At 40.3% G+C, this 10,960-nt stretch overlaps 1 long non-coding RNA gene across 2 annotated transcripts; it reads right to left on the bottom strand.

Annotated features, from left to right (window-relative positions):
* Window positions 1-21: 21 nt before the first annotated feature.
* LOC142050683 (uncharacterized) lies at window positions 22-9,491 on the bottom strand. Of its 2 annotated transcripts, none has more exons than XR_012658086.1 (3): window positions 7,644-9,491; window positions 6,462-6,666; window positions 22-925 (listed from the first exon to the last, which is right to left on the bottom strand). It is a non-coding gene; the product is annotated as an uncharacterized LOC142050683 (long non-coding RNA). The 2 variants fall into 2 exon arrangements; XR_012658087.1 differs by having other exon boundaries at window positions 7,662-9,491.
* Between the last annotated feature and the right edge of the window lie 1,469 nt (window positions 9,492-10,960).

The raw sequence follows: 10,960 nt of genomic DNA, 5'->3' as shown, positions 1-10,960 counted from the left end.
CCTCAGAGTTTAAGGTGGTGAGATTTATACTGCTTAATTTTATGGCCTGAGACTGCCTCCTGCACAGATGAGCTTTATGCTGCTGGTTGGGTGCAAGAAACGGAACTGCCAACCTCGGCGTTTATCCTGTAGAAGTCCTATGCTCGAGTCAGTGGAAAAAAGGACAAAGATCTGAAGTTTTATTCAATAGTCTTGGAGGACACGGTGCAGAAAACAGACAGAGATTGGACTGGGACTGATATTTTTTTAGAGGTGGAATGTGCCCACATTCATTATATTTTTAGGGAAACAGACCCTTGCCCTCTTTGCTGGGTTGGGACCCAGCCCTCATATCTGTAATGATGTCCTTTACTATTCCAAATGATAGATTATTTGCTGGGCCTCCTGCCCTAGGATAGGGTGTTGGTTCTCAGTGCTAATAAAGCCCGGCAAGGTTGGCTGGAAGTAAGTATTTGGTATGCATTATGTCTGTCAATTCCTAAATGAGCACTGAAGCAGCCAAAAAGAAATTAAATGGGATGAGATCTATAAATAGGGAGAGGAATATAATGCAGCTCTGTAGTGATTGACAGTTGGTGTCTTGCCAATTATTGCAACAGAGGTGGAGATGCTATCAAATAAAGGCCAATATTCCATTCCCATTTCTTTCTCAGCTTTTTAGACGGGGATGTGGACATGGCTTGATTAACAAGTGCTGAGCCTGTAAGCTATTTGTAATACCACTGAGTGCTGCTGAGACTAGCAGCTCACAGGTACTGAAGAATAAAGGGTCCAGACAGAGTAAACCCAGCTGAGGCAGCTGACTTAGGAAACAGTGACCTTGCTCTGGAAAGCACCGAGGATGGAAGCGAACAGCCGTCACTACTGAAAAGTTGGTGTTTCCTCCCACGTAGCACGCAGAGACACCTGCAGGCCCTCAGTCCCCCTACAGAGAGATGATAAGCAGCTGTTGTTAGCAATTATCACTGTGCCAATAAATTATATTTATTATATTATTTGTTAGTATATTACATTATATCTATTAGAGCCTTTATCATATTAAGGAGAGCTTAACTACATTCATATTGATAAGCAATAAGCATCTTGCTTTATAACATTCACCGTATCTGAGATCATTGTTCTGCCCCAAGATTTACTGAGGAAAAAAGTTTCTCTGCATTAAAGCAAGTGTAGGGAATATTATAATGTTGGCTGTGGCTTTACGTAAACCTAATTCAGTTGTTTCAGAAATGTATAAACCCTGAATATGTTTAATCTTCAGCCTGAAGCATTACCCTGGGTGAAAAAAAATCCACTTCCACATGTTTTTACAAACAGTGGAATAACGATGTTAATGATTATTAAATTTACAGTCAAAGAGTCTGACGATTCCGTTTCTTATATTAATCCCCCTTGAATTCGTAGGCTTCTGTAGCCCTTTGTCCACAGCTTCTAAAGAAATAATTGACTTAAATCTTAATTTTGCTTTCCACCACAAGTATTTTCATAGCCGTTGAGTATGTTCCAATCTCACGGCAGGAGGCAGTTATGAACTCTAATTTGGACAAGTCTTCAGTTTCAAACAATAATTTTTATAATCATCATCCTGTTTCTACTCACTGTCTTTCTTTTTTCGGGGGAATAATGGTCCTGGTGGAAATAACAGCCCCCTTCCCTTCTTACTGAAGATAAACTATCGCCTTTTTTAACACGTTTCAAACTTTTCAAAGCATCACAGCAGAGAAATACCAGTGTCTTTAGAAATTAACTGATGTTTGTTATTTCTGTTATCTAGACTGGTAACATGTACATCTCTTGAAAAAATCTCACATGGCCATGGAATTAAGAGGCTGTCAGTAATTATGTTCTGGTAAAGTCTGCTGTAGTGATTTGCAACATGTGCAAATAATGAGAGGAGGGAGGCAGAACATGGATCCAGCACAAATTCTATCATGAGACCTTAGGACTCCAGTGTCTGTTTTGCTCTTGTGACTGAAGGATGTCACAAACAGGGAATTCAAAGTCCACTGGCAGATCATAAGTCTCTACTGAGTCTTCTCATGCCTTTTCATTTTATAATGGTGTAACTGTGTCAACTCGGTGGAGTTACTCATGCTTTATAGTGGAATAAATTGCAAAAAAACAGGCTGTTGAGGCTTATTTAATGCTTACATAAACAAATTTCCATTTGTTTATGAGGCCTTAAACTCTTGGTTAAATGCTGAAAATAAAGGGTGACTTAAGTAAATGTTAAGGTATATTAAAGTAAATTCAGCAAAATAATTAGAACCATAAGCTCATTAGTTGAAGTAACTCCAAAACGAAAGACATATTGGTCTTGTGCTCCTCTCGTGTGTGATCCAGGGCAGCGTAAGGTGAATAAATGCATACTTCTCAGAATTCAAATGAAGCTACAAAAGCTGACATCCTCTGATATAGGTCTGTGGATGAAGGAATAACTGATACATGCAATTGCTTACTTAAAAAACAAAATGAGACTTAAAGGAGCTCTGATCTAGTAGGTAAATGTTTTTGTTTTCTGTTTAGAAATTCCATTATAATAATGAAGCATCTTTTTCTATGTTAACCCATCTATAGCACAGTGTAATTAGCAAGGAAAGTCTTTTATCAGGTGTGTCCTAAATCACAATCATCACACAGATTACAAATGCAAACTGGCTGAAGCTGCTGAACACCTGCATGTATTCTGAGTTCCTTATTGGCTCTGTTTTACTTTCTGCATTTATCCTGCAATAATTCTATCAGCCTGCAAATTCCCCGTCACCCCAGTGGGTCTAAAACCAAAGGCCCTCTATCATTTGAAGGAAGAACAGGTTACCTGATGATACCCAAGAGGTGGTTAAGAAGACCATAACTGTACAACATATTCTGCACTTTTGTATTTTTCAGTGTTTTTAGTAATACTTGGCAGTCCTGTGATTTACAGAAGAAAACTGAAAATGCCTTCAGTTCTACAGGAATGATGCAGGTGCACCAGGATTTAGCAGGCAGCTTTAGGCTTTGCGGTACGGTGCACTGAGTTACACATAACTGAAGTGATTAAGGATCTGGACCAATGAATACAAAGGAATTTACACAAAACCCTTTCTTTTTTTCTGTATTCAGACGGTTCTCTTTACATTAACAGAACAGGTCTTCAGGAGGGTGTAACTGTAACCATAACTTCAGAAGTATCATCAGCAACATATACCATTCCCACTGAGGTCTTTATACCCAATAAATCTCCTTAGGAGATGTGGAGAAAGGTGATTCTGCAGCTAAATCCACAGCAGTTCATTTCAGGTGACTTTAAAGGCTTCTTACCAGAAATACCTGTACAAGCAAATTCTTGTTAATGATTTGTACCAGGTCATCCAAGCATAGTTCATTGCACTGAACCCTAGCCAGGGAATGGAAGTTACGACAGCACAATACATGGGATTCCGTGACAATATACAGTGACAGAAGTTCAAGTCTTGTCTTTGCTTATCTGTTGTAAAACACAGGAAAACTGGAGTGAAATCTGCGTCCAGATAATGTGTTAAGAGGAATTTTTATTAAAAAGTTCTCTTTCAAGAATTGTTGTATAGTGATTAAAAAATTGATGACATATTTTTGGTTAAATTTCCTTTGGTTAAATCCTGTGCACCCTTCTTAGGGCAAGAGTGTGTGAATGTGCCGCCAGCACCAGTAATGAAGGTATAACTGGCTAAATCAACTATTTTTTCCTGTTCTGTCCATCTTAGAAACTCAAAAGCAGCTGCCATTTCAGCATCAAAGCACTTTAAGTAACAAATTGTTTATGAGCTGCTGAAATAATTTGCAGATAAAATACAAAAGCAGATCGGTCTAAGTGGCAGTTTTCACTCAACAAAATATACTTTGCTGCTGCAGCACACAGGAAGCTGAGATTGATAGCTATCTATTCCCACCATGAGTAAAAACTATTTTCACAAAAAGGGGCCTCCCAGGACTCCCCAGGGAGGCAGTCATGGTGCCAAGCCTGATGCTATTCAACAAGCACTTGGACAACACCTTCAGACACATGGTGTGAATTTGGGGTTGTCCTGTGCAGGGACAGGAGTTGGACTCAATGATCCTTGTGGGTCCCTTCCAACTCAGGACATTCTATGATTCATGACCATAGTGAACTTCAAACATAAGTACTTAAAGTGGTTGCTCTAGATGAAGAAATACTGTAAAGTAAAATAGACCTTCTGAGGACCGGTGGAAGAACTGAACTGTTTATTAAATGTGTTCTATATAAAAGCAGACGGAGAGCTGTGCTGATACGTGTGCTTGCAACAATCAAATCCTGAACAGACTGACTGCTGCCTTCTGGCTTTGGAATGCTGATGGAAGTCTGGAAGAGCCAGATCTTTATCTGATTTGTATCAGGAAACATCCTTTGATGTGTGAGGAGGACTTATAGCAGCTATTTTACAGTAACACCTCTCCTGTTGTTGTCAGTGCCGTTACTCAGAGTCAGCCATGGTGACGAGCCTTCAGCCCCTGCCTAGATTTGATTTCTGTTAACAAAACCACACTGGCTTAAAAGTCGTGCCTTCAGCAGACAGCGCTCTGCCACACGTTCAGCAGCTACAGTACCTGTTACCAATACATAGCTACTTGGTGCCTGCAACCCACGCTCGGAATGCAACAGGCATGCCTAGTCAGCTGGATAACTGCACACTTTCTAGAAGCGCTAAATGCTTATTGATTGATACTAATACTAGAATGAATAAAACTAGAATGAATACTAGTAAATTCATACTAATTGGTGAAAAAAAAAAAGAGATAGAAAGGCCATTACTAGCTTCAGATTTCCCAGTATTTCCTGTTCTCCGGAAGAGTTCACATTTTTGCTGAAAACTATAATTATTGCCTAAAATATATTTCTTTTTGTGTGTTTTGGATGAAAAAAGTATAACAGAAGTCCCCAATCTTCTGGTATTACAGTCCTACATTTTATTTTCCACAGATGCAGTCCTTGAAGGTAACAATGGAGCAAAGTAAAATTTTGAATACAGAATATTATTCCTGTATTATGTTGACAATGAACCAGCAAAGACTGGAGACCACTATACCTGACAAACACACTAGCCCTACCTTGACACTGGCAGTCTTCCTATTACTCCTACAGCTTTGGCTTCCTAGGTTTTGGCTGGTTGAGGGAGAAGTCAAAATCAGAGTGGCAGAACTGTAATAGCATTCTAGAATAAAGGATGCAGAATGTAACACAGCGGAAATAACTCAGTGTTTGAAAGAAAGAGAAGTGAGAGGAGAGAAGATATGATGAAACCCTGTGTGAGGACACCTTTGGAGTCACCTCCACAAGCCATCACACTACTCCACATCACTGCAAATAGCAAAGACATGAGAAAACCTGCTCTGCAAAATTCAAGCAGCCACTATTGGTAGCTTCTACGCTTCTATTCTTATTTCATATGTTCACATGTATCTGGATGGACCTCTTGGCTTGTCTGAGAATTCACACTGAACAGGCTTCATATCATGTTCTCTAATTACAGGCAATAATGGCAATACCCACTTCTGAGTCTCCTCACCCTGTTCCAAAACCACTGGCTCAACTGGTGGAACTTGAAAAGGGAGCAAGTCCTGGCCCTGACAAGAAGTAGTCATCATGCCACGCCTCAGCGTCTCTCCAAACCTCAATAAAGGTTTGCATGCTGCTCATTTGCAAGGACTCTTGTTAGAACTACAGGAGAGATGGGTCCCAGGTTTACATTTTACTTTGATAAGTCTCCGTCTCTAGCTGACCTCTATTTTCCATTTTTTACTGGCTGTCTGTTGGCAGGAAGAGATGTTCAGAATATTACTCATGTATGCCTTACATTATTTAGTAGTTATTATTTACATATCAGGCATAAAATAGTGCTGGAATTGTATTTAAGGAGATGGTAGCATCTCCAGTAGACCCCAGAGTCGGTGCCTCATGGTGGAACAGCTGAGCAGCTCCCACACCTGTCTTTGACCATCAGTGGTTTATCCAGCCCTCTAAACTGCAAGCTGAATTTCTCTGAACTTTTTCTTGTCAGCAAAAAAAGAAGAAAAACAAATTAGGGATTTGTGCTGATCCTGCAACACAGTCATTGCCAGATTTCCTATAAGAGCTCAAGAAGAGGAAACAAAATATGAAAGTAAAGCAAAAAAAAACTTGTAGCACTTTAAAAATCATGGCAATAATGCTGTAGAACATTCTCTCCAACACAGCTAGCAGGCATTCAGAAGGACAGACAGACCAGAAAACTAAAGGCAAAAGTGATCCCATGACTTCAGTAAGAGTAATAATTAACAATAAATGCTATTTAATTATATTGCCCTTTTTGTGAAGACTTTGTGACGTCTTGCTTGTAAATGTTTTAAGTTAATGATAAAATTTTTGTTGATTCTTTAACACAGACATGTGCCTGAGGTAAGTTACAAAATATATAATTAAAGGATCGTGTAGGATTTCAGACCTCTAGTTGTCCTGAAGCCAAGTGCAGGACTTCATTCTCCATTGTTCAGGTAAATCATTGTGCAGGCAGTGGCTCAGGCAGTGTTTGAGGCTTACAATGTGGATCCTGCATCTGGCCGGTCTTAATAACTTAAATGACAGAACAGAGAGAGGCCGGGTGCTCCTTCAGCAGCACATGTACCTTGGTAGCTGCCCCATCCACGTGCCTGCAAAGGGAGTACGCAAGCTGCTGTTGTCATCGGCACAGTTAGAGCCAACGCGCCATACAGCACACAAGCTCTTGCACGGGTGGAAGATGCTCTTAATGGGTGGAAGGCTGTGCTAGAAAGAAAAAAGTTCTTGAAGGAAAAAAATCTTCCCCTACATACTGGGAGGAATTATTTCTAGGTTGCCCAAATTTCCAACTTTCTATTGCTCATAATATTATCTTAATTGCATGTGGAATATTTCCCTTATTGTCTCCAGGTTCTGACGCAAACTTCCATCTATAGTGAACATTATATGAACCTATTAGTCAGGTGTATTTTCTCCCAGCAATAATATAGTCTATAGGTCTACAATTTTCCAGGAAGATTACACGGCCTGAAAGCAGCAGTAATCTAAAATCATCTGTTAATGTTTCTGCATGTATAATACCTGGAACTGCAGCACTGACAGTGGTTTAGGTCAGAACCTTTCTGCCAGTGTAGCTTTAATCCTTTCCAGACTCTGTAGATTTCCATGGATTATAAAAAAGAGCTGGAAAAATCACCACATTTCATGTCCTGATGTGGCTGTGTTCACTGCCGCTTATCAAAAAAAACCACAAACGTTTTGTTGCAAATCAGGTTACAAAAGATTTGCTTGTGAAAATCTGGGTTACCTCTGAAGAGGTAATATCTACATATACAAAATCTTTATAAACAATGTGCATGTCTGTTATTTCTACTTCTGATGCACAATGCATACCCATACAAAAATGGCATGATACATATTTATTTTAACAATTAACATGGGTAACTTTTTAACAGGGGTTTTCCTTAAGAGGTTTCCCAGACAAATACTGACTTAGCCAAGGCCTGCTAAATTTATACTGGGGGCTGGACTAAATGATCTTTAAAGGACCCTTCCAACCCAATCCATTTTATGATTCTGTATTCTGGGTTAAAAGGAAAAAAAACATAGCAAAGTACTTAACACCTACTGTTATTTAAGCACTAACCCGCCACACAAGACTTTTCAGCATGCTTCTCATAATTCTGCAGAATTCAAACCACTATGATATATGAAACTGGTAGACACAAAGTTCTTAAACTTGCTGCTTGTTTCAGACAGAATGCTAGAATTCAGCCACCTGCTTGCAGTGTTCACCAGGCACTGACTTCCCTGATTTCACTAGTCAGCTGATCGTCATGGGGTCACAAAAATATGAAACTTGCACTCAGTAGATAAGATTTGGCATGGAGTTTGTAGGGCAGCAGATAATGCTGAGTAGATATAAATGCACATCCTGTCCTAGCTGTGCATTTCTTCTGAAAATACAGAGATAAGAAAAGAACAAGCTGACATCTTTGTGTCACAGGCCTTAAGGTCTAAGGATTTTAACCTCAATTCACAGTTCAGCATGTTACAGTTTTCAAGCATTGCATTCTACAGTTACCACTATCATTTTGACTTTCGTGAACTCCTTTTATCTTCCCTTCCCATTTGAAATATTAAAGAGATGAGGAGGATTAACAGAACAGCTCTCTGTCAGAGGCACAACCCATATTTATTTACCTTTAAAACTTTATAAACAGTCACTGGTATTGTTTTGCTAGGCATACCTATCACAGGGGTTCTACAGAAATGTTTTTCTCTTGCATAACAGCACACATCTGGCTTGCTCAAGGCATGACAGTAAAGCCCTTTCAATCACACAACAAGTCATTGTGCAACAGAGACTTTGCTGAGTCGTCTGATACAAAGAAGATTTCTTGGAAATGGTTGGTATCAGGAATGAGCAGCTGATTCCATAAGACTTGTTTTAATAGAAGAGACCAGAAGCATCGTAGCTACTTGAATTCTGCACCTCCTTGGTTGAATCATTTGATCCTGATGTGGGACAATGCGGTGGGAGATCTAGGCGTGTTGTGAATGCACTGAGAGTTTTCAAAACTGTTTGGGGAGCCAGACAGAACCCTCCCACAAGCTGGATGTAGGTCACAGGCTGCCAGGTGGAAAGCCTGGCACCAGATAAGCTGATGGTTCCTTTTGGCCTTCATTTACAACATTAATCAACTGCTTCTGGAAAAGGGTTGTCTACTCAATCCTGCACATAAGCATGCCTTCTGAATTCTTGGTTTCATATCTGCAGTTTATCAGTTCCTTCGGTTTTTCAGACAGGAGGGGTTTTCTTTATTAAAGAAGGGAAATGTATGATTCATGCTTTTCTATGGTCAGTTCAGTATTAATTTTTGTCACAGCTCTCCCTGGGAGGGCCAGACCAACACTCGGTCTGGCTGGATGTTCCCTGCCATCTTCAGCACTGCCGTGAGAAGCCCAGAGCTGGAGGAGAACATCTATGCTTTGGTGTTGTTCCCAAACTCGGCTGAATGCTGTGTCCAGAATGCTCACCAGGTTACCTTAATGAACACAGAATTCTCCAGAGTGTCACTGAGGTGATTGTGGGAAAGGGAAAAAAACATCAGGAATTGTTAGCCATACAAAGGAATAATATAGATAGAGATCATCTGGATGTTTGCTTAACAGTTTTTTCCTAATGTAAATAAAATCCACCATAAACCAGGTTATTTTGAGACTGACAGCTAAATTGTATTTTTGTAACCTCTCTCTCACAAATCCTAGTGGTAGTGCTGGGAAACACCAGACCCAGCTCTAAGAGAGGAAAAGGAGAACCTGAAAAGTTATAGCTCAGTCAGCCTAATTTATATTTGAAAAGGTATTGGGACAAATTATGAACTGTTCATTTAAAAGTGCCAATCTAATCTGACAGTATAATGAGAAGGGTGAAGCCATACAAAAAAGTAAAGAAAGAAACGCTATGGAAAATGCCATGAAAAAAAAAGCAAATAGTCAGAAAAAAATAAATTACTGAAAAATAAGCAAACTACCAACCTTTTCAGGACAGGTGGAAGGTGCTGGAATGGAAATTTTACAGTCTTGTATAGTATTTTGGTCCTATAGTGGTAACTTTAGCAATATTTCAATATGAATTACAAGCTATTGGAGATACAGTTCAAGTAAAAAATAGATCTATAATGGTTTAAAGTGAGCATTTGTATTTTTTAAATGCAGGAGGCATTAACATTCCTAATGTACTGCCTTGTACCAGAAAGCAAGAATGGGTGTGGCAGACAACACCTAGATTGAAGCCAATTGTCTGAGCAGACCTCCTAACAAGAACAATAGTATTGTTGCATTAGCAATGCCCTTAAGCAATAACATGGGGAAATAGACGGGACATAAATCTGACTTCAAACTTTTGTATAATTACATTACAAGCCATCAGTACTGATAAAACTTTCTTGTATTACTGTATTATAAAACACTGTGCAGCTTTAGGAATTTATGTATTGAAGAGTATATAAAAATTAATTTGAAATTGACTGAATTACTATTACGTTTTGTTTGATGTTGTAGGACTTCTATGCTGAACAGCTGCCTTAACTTCATAGACGTTTACCTTTTTAGTTGAGGATGAACACAGCAAAAGTAATCACTTAGATCTGGCACTAGGGCAAAGTGCTGGAGTTCACAAACAACTTAACCTACAGGAATTACATGTGAAGCTTGTAAGAACATACAGCCATTGCATGCAGCAGCTCTTCCGTGGTCATGATTGACAAGGAGGCTGTCAAAGGGACAATCACTGTGTCTGTTTTGACAAGTTAAATTATTATACTGGTTTATTTGGATGAACAGGTTTTCACCTGGTGACAACACAGGAAGCCTGGCTAATTAGGGATGCCCCTGAAGACTCTGCCCTGGAAGAGAAACCTGCATTTCATGTCAGCAGCGTGCACACAGGATAGCACCAGGGCTGGCTGCATGCTGTGCTGCCCACTTGTTCCCTCTCCTGCTCTGCTGCAGCTGTCAGGTGCTGCTTGGCTGCTCTCTCCCTCAGCTGGGGGGACTGGAGCTGGTGGGGCAGAACTGGGTGCCACGCCAGGAGTGGTAGCCTTGCTGGGCAGTATCTCTGCGCAGCTCTTGACGCCGCTCCACACCACTCATTTCAAGTTCTGTTCAGTTTAAATGATAGAAGGAAAACCCGACCAGTGCAGGCACCCTGCATGTCAGAGCAGGTGGAGGGAGGTTATCCTCCCCCTCTACTCTGCCCTAGTCAGGCCACACTTGGAGTACTGCGTCCAGTTTTGGGCTCCCCTGTTCAAAGACAGGGAACTGCTTGAGCAAGGCCAGTAGAGAGCTACGAAGATGATCAGGGGACTGGAGCATCTCCCTTATGAGGAAAGGCTGAGAGACCTGGCTTTGTTCAGCCTGGACAGGAGAGGACTGAAGGGG

The sequence above is a fragment of the Phalacrocorax aristotelis genome, chromosome Z (genome assembly GCF_949628215.1).
Source record: "Phalacrocorax aristotelis chromosome Z, bGulAri2.1, whole genome shotgun sequence".
In the NCBI taxonomy this organism is placed as follows: Eukaryota; Metazoa; Chordata; class Aves; order Suliformes; family Phalacrocoracidae; genus Phalacrocorax; species Phalacrocorax aristotelis.
Note: the sequence above shows the minus strand (reverse complement) of the source record. Positions and strands in the feature narration are given on the sequence as shown.